The following is an 8,351-nucleotide window of genomic DNA, read 5'->3' as shown; positions in this document are numbered from 1 at the left end:
TTGCATGTGGGGCTGCATAAAGGCTCCCCTGGGGATTTCAGTTGTACCCAAAGCCTTCCTCTGGGGGCACTTTTGGATGGGTGAGTTAGGCTTTTAATGCATTTTCTGGGGCACGAGTTTTCAGTCTACTGCCATGCGGGCCAGTGTTATATTTAGGGTTGCTGTGAAAGAGTGAATACAGAGGGTCCAGTTGCATGTGGGGCTGCGTTAAGGCTCCCCTGGGGAGTCCAGTTGTACCCAAAGCCTTCCTTTGGGGGCACTTTTGGAGGGGTGAATGGGGCTTGAAATGCATTTTCTGGAGCCCGAGTTTTCAGTCTTCTGCCATGGTGGCTAGGGGTATATTTAGGGTTGCTCGTAAACAGTGAACAAGGAGGGTCCAGTTGCATATGGGGCTGCGTTAAGGCTCCCCTGGCGAGTTCAAATGTACCCAAAGCCTTCCTTTGGGGTCACTTTTGGATGAGCGAATGGGGCTCGTAACACATTTTCTGTGGCCCGAGCTTTCAGTCGACTGCCAGGCGTGCTAGGGCTATATTTAGGGTTGCGGTGAAAGAGTGAACCCGGAGGGTCCAGTTGCATGTGGGGCTGCATAAAGGCTCCCCTGGGGAGTTCACTTGTACCCAAAGCCTTCCTTTGGGGGCACTTCTGGATTGGTGAATGGGGCTTGAAACGCATTTTCTGGAGCCCGAGTTTTCCGTTTTCTGCCAAGGTGGCTAGGGGTATATTTAGGGTTGCTCGTAAACAGTGAACAAGGAGGGTCCAGTTGCATGTGGGGCTGCGTAAAGGCTCCCCTGGGGAGTTCAGTTGTACCCAAAGCCTTCCTCTGGGGGCACTTCTGGATGGGCGAATTAGGCTTTTAACAGTTTTTCTGGGGCACGAGTTTTCAGTCGACTGCCAGGCGGGCCAGGGCTATATTTAGGGTTGCTGTGAAAGAGCAAATACGGAGGGTCCAGTTGCATGTGGGGCTGCGTTAAGGCTCCCCTGGGGAGTTCAGTTGTACCCAAAGCCTTCCTCTGGGGGCACTTTTGGATGGGCGAATGGGGCTTGAAACGCTTTTTCTGTGGCCCGAGTTTTCTGTTTTCTGCCATGCTGGCTAGGGTTATATTTAGGGTTGCTTGTAAACAGCGAACACAGGAGGTCCAGTTGCGTATGGGTCTGCATAAAGGCTCCCCTGGGGAGTTCAGTTGTACCCAAAGCCTTCCTTTGGGGGCACTTTTGGATGGTCGAATGGGGCTTGTAGCACATTTTCTGGGGCCCGATTTTTCAGTCGTCTGCCATGCGGGCCAGGGTTATATTTAGGGTTGCTGTGAAAGAGCGAATACGGAGGGTCCAGTTGCATGTGGGGCTGCGTAAAGGCTCCCCTGGGGAGTTCACTTGTACCCAAAGCCTTCCTTTGGGGGCACTTCTGGATGGGCGAAAGGGGCTTGAAACTCTTTTTCTGTGGCCCGAGTCTTCAGTCTTCTGCCATGCTGGCTAGGGTTATATTTAGGGTTGCTGTAAAGAGCGAACACGGAGGGTCCAGTTGCATGTGGGGCTGCGTAAAGGCTCCCCTGGGGAGTTCAGATGTACCCAAAGCCTTCCTTTGGGGGCACTTTTGGATGGGCGAATGGGGCTCGTAACACATTTTCTGTGGCTCAAACTTTCAGTCGACTGCCAGGCGTGCTAGGGCTATATTTAGGCTTGCGGTGAAAGAGCGAACCCGGAGGGTCCACTTTCATGTGGGGCTGCATAAAGGCTCCCCTGGGGAGTTCAGTTGTACCCAAAGCCTTCCTTTGGGGGCACTTCTGGATGGGCGAATTAGGCTTTTAACGAATTTTCTGTGGCCCGAGTTTTCAGTCTTCTGCCGTGCTGGCTAGGGATATATTTAGGGATGCTGTGAAAGAGCGAACACGGAGGGTCCAGTTGCATGTGGGGCTGCGTAAAGGCTCCCCTGGGGAGTTCACTTGTACCCAAAGCCTTCCTTTGGGGGCACTTCTGGATGGGTGAATGGGGCTTGAAATGCATTTTCTGGAGCCAGAGTTTTCAGTCTTCTGCCATGCTGGCTAGGGGTATATTTAGGGTTGCTCGTAAACAGTGAACAAGGAGGGTCCAGTTGCATGTGGGGCTGCATAAAGGCTCCCCTGGGGAGTTCAGTTGTACCCAAAGCCTTCCTCTGGGGGCACTTTTGAATGGGCGAATGGGGCTTGTAGCACGTTTTCTGGGGCCCGAGTTTTCAGTCGTCTGCCAGGCGGGCCAGGGCTATATTTAGGGTTGCTGTGAAAGAGTGAACCCGGAGGGTCCAGTTGCATGTGGGGCTGCATAAAGGCTCCCCTGGGGAGTTCAGTTGGACCCAAAGCCTTCCTTTGGGGGCACTTCTGGATGGGCGAATTAGGCTTTTAACAGTTTTTCTGTGGCCCGAGTTTTCAGTTTTCTGCCATGGTGGCTAGTGTTATATTTAGGGTTGCTTGTAAACAGGGAACACGGAGGGTCCAGTTGCGTATGGGCCTGCATAAAGGCTCCCCTGGGGAGTTCACTTGTACCCAAAGCCTTCCTTTGGGGGCACTTTTGGATGGTAGAATGGGGCTTGTAGCACGTTTTCTGGGGCCCGATTTTTCAATCGTCTGCCAGGCGGGCCAGGGTTATATTTAGTGTTGCTGTGAAAGAGCGAATACGGAGGGTCCAGTTGCATGTGGGGCTGCATAAAGGTTCCCCTGGGGAGTTCACTTGTACCCAAAGCCTTCCTCTGGGGGCACTTCTGGATGGGCGAAAGGGGCTTGAAACTCTTTTTCTGTGGCCCGAGTCTTCAGTCTTCTGCCATGCTGGCTAGGGTTATATTTAGGGTTGCTGTAAAGAGCGAACACGGAGGGTCCAGTTGCATGTGGGGCTGCGTAAAGGCTCCCCTGGGGAGTTCAGATGTACCCAAAGCCTTCCTTTGGGGGCACTTTTGGATGGGCGAATGGGGCTCGTAACACATTTTCTGTGGCTCAAACTTTCAGTCGACTGCCAGGCGTGCTAGGGCTATATTTAGGCTTGCGGTGAAAGAGCGAACCCGGAGGGTCCACTTTCATGTGGGGCTGCATAAAGGCTCCCCTGGGGAGTCCAGTTGTACCCAAAGCCTTCCTTTGGGGGCACTTTTGGAGGGGTGAATGGGGCTTGAAATGCATTTTCTGGAGCCCGAGTTTTCAGTCTTCTGCCATGGTGGCTAGGGGTATATTTAGGGTTGCTCGTAAACAGTGAACAAGGAGGGTCCAGTTGCATACGGGGCTGCGTTAAGGCTCCCCTGGCGAGTTCAAATGTACCCAAAGCCTTCCTTTGGGGGCACTTCTGGGTGGGTGAATGGGGCTTGAAACGCATTTTCTGGAGCCCGAGTTTTCAGTCTTCTGCCATGGTGTCTATGGGTATATTTAGTTTTGCTGTGAAAGAGCGAACACGGAGGGTCAAGTTGCATGTGGGGCTGCATAAAGGCCCCCCTGGGGAGTTCACTTGTACCCAAAGCCTTCCTCTGGGGGCACTTTTGGATGGGCGAATTAGGCTTTTAACGCATTTTCTGGGGCCCGAGTTTTCAGGCGACTGCCAGGCGGGCCAGGGATATATTTAGGCTTGCTGTGAAAGAGCGAATACGGAGGGTCCAGTTGCATGTGGGGCTGCGTTAAGGCTCCCCTGGGGAGTTCAGTTGTACCCAAAGCCTTCCTCTGGGGGCACTTCTGGATGGGCGAAAGGGGCTTGAAACGCTTTTTTTGTGGCCCGAGTTTTCAGTTTTCTGCCATGCTGGCTAGTGTTATATTTAGGGTTGCTTGTAAACAGGGAACACGGAGGGTCCAGTTGCGTATGGGCCTGCATAAAGGCTCCCCTGGGGAGTTCACTTGTACCCAAAGCCTTCCTTTGGGGGCACTTTTGGTGTGTAGAATGGGGCTTGTAGCACGTTTTCTGGGGCCCGATTTTTCAATCGTCTGCCAGGCGGGCCAGGGCTATATTTAGGGTTGCTGTGAAAGAGCGAATACGGAGGGTCCAGTTGCATGTGGGGCTGCGTAAAGGCTCCCCTGGGGAGTTCACTTGTACCCAAAGCCTTCCTTTGGGGGCACTTCTGGATGGGCGAAAGGGGCTTGAAACACTTTTTCTGTGGCCCGAGTTTTCAGTCTTCTGCCGTGCTGGCTAGGGTTATATTTAGGGTTGCTGTAAAGAGCGAACACGGAGGGTCCAGTTGCATGTGGGGCTGCGTAAAGGCTCCCCTGGGGAGTTCAGATGTACCCAAAGCCTTCCTCTGGGGGCACTTTTGGATGGGCGAATTAGGCTTTTAACAGTTTTTCTGTGGCCCGAGTTTTCAGTCTTCTGCCATGCTGGCTAGGGTTATATTTAGGGTTGCTTGTAAACAGCGAACACGGGGGGTCCAGTTGCTTATGGGCCTGCATAAAGGCTCCCCTGGGGAGTTCAGTGGTACCCAAAGCCTTCCTTTGGGGGCACTTCTGGATGGGCGAAAGGGGCTTGAAACGCTTTTTCTGTGGCCCGAGTTTTCAGTCTTCTGCCATGCTGGCTAGTGTTATATTTAGGGTTGCTTGTAAACAGGGAACACGGAGGGTCCAGTTGCGTATGGGCCTGCATAAAGGCTCCCCTGGGAAGTTCACTTGTACCCAAAGCCTTCCTTTGGGGGCACTTTTGGATGGGCGAAAGGGGCTTGAAACGCATTTTCTGGAGCCCGAGTTTTCAGTCTTCTGCCATGCTGGCTAGGGTTATATTTAGGGTTGCTGTAAAGAGCGAACACGGAGGGTCCAGTTGCATGTGGGGCTGCATAAAGGCTCCCCTGGGGAGTTCAGTTGTACCCAAAGCCTTCCTCTGGGGGCACTTTTGGATGGGCGAATTAGGCTTTTAACGCATTTTCTGGGGCCCGATATTTCAGTCGACTGCCAGGCGGGCCAGGGCTATATTTAGGCTTGCTGTGAAAGAGTGAACCCGGAGGGTCCAGTTGCATGTGGGGCTGCATAAAGGCTCCCCTGGGGATTTCAGTTGTACCCAAAGCCTTCCTCTGGGGGCACTTTTGGATGGGTGAGTTAGGCTTTTAATGCATTTTCTGGGGCACGAGTTTTCAGTCTACTGCCATGCGGGCCAGTGTTATATTTAGGGTTGCTGTGAAAGAGTGAATACAGAGGGTCCAGTTGCATGTGGGGCTGCGTTAAGGCTCCCCTGGGGAGTCCAGTTGTACCCAAAGCCTTCCTTTGGGGGCACTTTTGGAGGGGTGAATGGGGCTTGAAATGCATTTTCTGGAGCCCGAGTTTTCAGTTTTCTGCCATGCTGGCTAGTGTTATATTTAGGGTTGCTCGTAAACAGTGAACAAGGAGGGTCCAGTTGCATGTGGGGCTGCGTAAAGGCTCCCCTGGGGAGTTCAGTTGTACCCAAAGCCTTCCTCTGGGGGCACTTCTGGATGGGCGAATTAGGCTTTTAACAGTTTTTCTGGGGCACGAGTTTTCAGTCGACTGCCAGGCGGGCCAGGGCTATATTTAGGGTTGCTGTGAAAGAGCAAATACGGAGGGTCCAGTTGCATGTGGGGCTGCGTTAAGGCTCCCCTGGGGAGTTCAGTTGTACCCAAAGCCTTCCTCTGGGGGCACTTTTGGATGGGCGAATGGGGCTTGAAACGCTTTTTCTGTGGCCCGAGTTTTCTGTTTTCTGCCATGCTGGCTAGGGTTATATTTAGGGTTGCTTGTAAACAGCGAACACAGGAGGTCCAGTTGCGTATGGGTCTGCATAAAGGCTCCCCTGGGGAGTTCAGTTGTACCCAAAGCCTTCCTTTGGGGGCACTTTTGGATGGTCGAATGGGGCTTGTAGCACATTTTCTGGGGCCCGATTTTTCAGTCGTCTGCCATGCGGGCCAGGGTTATATTTAGGGTTGCTGTGAAAGAGCGAATACGGAGGGTCCAGTTGCATGTGGGGCTGCGTAAAGGCTCCCCTGGGGAGTTCACTTGTACCCAAAGCCTTCCTTTGGGGGCACTTCTGGATGGGCGAAAGGGGCTTGAAACTCTTTTTCTGTGGCCCGAGTCTTCAGTCTTCTGCCATGCTGGCTAGGGTTATATTTAGGGTTGCTGTAAAGAGCGAACACGGAGGGTCCAGTTGCATGTGGGGCTGCGTAAAGGCTCCCCTGGGGAGTTCAGATGTACCCAAAGCCTTCCTTTGGGGGCACTTTTGGATGGGCGAATGGGGCTCGTAACACATTTTCTGTGGCTCAAACTTTCAGTCGACTGCCAGGCGTGCTAGGGCTATATTTAGGCTTGCGGTGAAAGAGCGAACCCGGAGGGTCCACTTTCATGTGGGGCTGCATAAAGGCTCCCCTGGGGAGTTCAGTTGTACCCAAAGCCTTCCTTTGGGGGCACTTCTGGATGGGCGAATTAGGCTTTTAACGAATTTTCTGTGGCCCGAGTTTTCAGTCTTCTGCCGTGCTGGCTAGGGATATATTTAGGGATGCTGTGAAAGAGCGAACACGGAGGGTCCAGTTGCATGTGGGGCTGCGTAAAGGCTCCCCTGGGGAGTTCACTTGTACCCAAAGCCTTCCTTTGGGGGCACTTCTGGATGGGTGAATGGGGCTTGAAATGCATTTTCTGGAGCCAGAGTTTTCAGTCTTCTGCCATGGTGGCTAGGGGTATATTTAGGGTTGCTCGTAAACAGTGAACAAGGAGGGTCCAGTTGCATGTGGGGCTGCATAAAGGCTCCCCTGGGGAGTTCAGTTGTACCCAAAGCCTTCCTCTGGGGGCACTTTTGAATGGGCGAATGGGGCTTGTAGCACGTTTTCTGGGGCCCGAGTTTTCAGTCGTCTGCCAGGCGGGCCAGGGCTATATTTAGGGTTGCTGTGAAAGAGTGAACCCGGAGGGTCCAGTTGCATGTGGGGCTGCATAAAGGCTCCCCTGGGGAGTTCAGTTGGACCCAAAGCCTTCCTTTGGGGGCACTTCTGGATGGGCGAATTAGGCTTTTAACAGTTTTTCTGTGGCCCGAGTTTTCAGTTTTCTGCCATGGTGGCTAGTGTTATATTTAGGGTTGCTTGTAAACAGGGAACACGGAGGGTCCAGTTGCGTATGGGCCTGCATAAAGGCTCCCCTGGGGAGTTCACTTGTACCCAAAGCCTTCCTTTGGGGGCACTTTTGGATGGTAGAATGGGGCTTGTAGCACGTTTTCTGGGGCCCGATTTTTCAATCGTCTGCCAGGCGGGCCAGGGTTATATTTAGTGTTGCTGTGAAAGAGCGAATACGGAGGGTCCAGTTGCATGTGGGGCTGCATAAAGGTTCCCCTGGGGAGTTCACTTGTACCCAAAGCCTTCCTCTGGGGGCACTTCTGGATGGGCGAAAGGGGCTTGAAACTCTTTTTCTGTGGCCCGAGTCTTCAGTCTTCTGCCATGCTGGCTAGGGTTATATTTAGGGTTGCTGTAAAGAGCGAACACGGAGGGTCCAGTTGCATGTGGGGCTGCGTAAAGGCTCCCCTGGGGAGTTCAGATGTACCCAAAGCCTTCCTTTGGGGGCACTTTTGGATGGGCGAATGGGGCTCGTAACACATTTTCTGTGGCTCAAACTTTCAGTCGACTGCCAGGCGTGCTAGGGCTATATTTAGGCTTGCGGTGAAAGAGCGAACCCGGAGGGTCCACTTTCATGTGGGGCTGCATAAAGGCTCCCCTGGGGAGTCCAGTTGTACCCAAAGCCTTCCTTTGGGGGCACTTTTGGAGGGGTGAATGGGGCTTGAAATGCATTTTCTGGAGCCCGAGTTTTCAGTCTTCTGCCATGGTGGCTAGGGGTATATTTAGGGTTGCTCGTAAACAGTGAACAAGGAGGGTCCAGTTGCATACGGGGCTGCGTTAAGGCTCCCCTGGCGAGTTCAAATGTACCCAAAGCCTTCCTTTGGGGGCACTTCTGGGTGGGTGAATGGGGCTTGAAACGCATTTTCTGGAGCCCGAGTTTTCAGTCTTCTGCCATGGTGTCTATGGGTATATTTAGTTTTGCTGTGAAAGAGCGAACACGGAGGGTCAAGTTGCATGTGGGGCTGCATAAAGGCCCCCCTGGGGAGTTCACTTGTACCCAAAGCCTTCCTCTGGGGGCACTTTTGGATGGGCGAATTAGGCTTTTAACGCATTTTCTGGGGCCCGAGTTTTCAGGCGACTGCCAGGCGGGCCAGGGATATATTTAGGCTTGCTGTGAAAGAGCGAATACGGAGGGTCCAGTTGCATGTGGGGCTGCGTTAAGGCTCCCCTGGGGAGTTCAGTTGTACCCAAAGCCTTCCTCTGGGGGCACTTCTGGATGGGCGAAAGGGGCTTGAAACGCTTTTTTTGTGGCCCGAGTTTTCAGTTTTCTGCCATGCTGGCTAGTGTTATATTTAGGGTTGCTTGTAAACAGGGAACACGGAGGGTC

Source organism: Anas acuta, unplaced genomic scaffold (assembly GCF_963932015.1).
Source record: "Anas acuta unplaced genomic scaffold, bAnaAcu1.1 SCAFFOLD_54, whole genome shotgun sequence".
Taxonomy (NCBI): Eukaryota; Metazoa; Chordata; class Aves; order Anseriformes; family Anatidae; genus Anas; species Anas acuta.
This window is presented reverse-complemented; position numbering follows the sequence as displayed.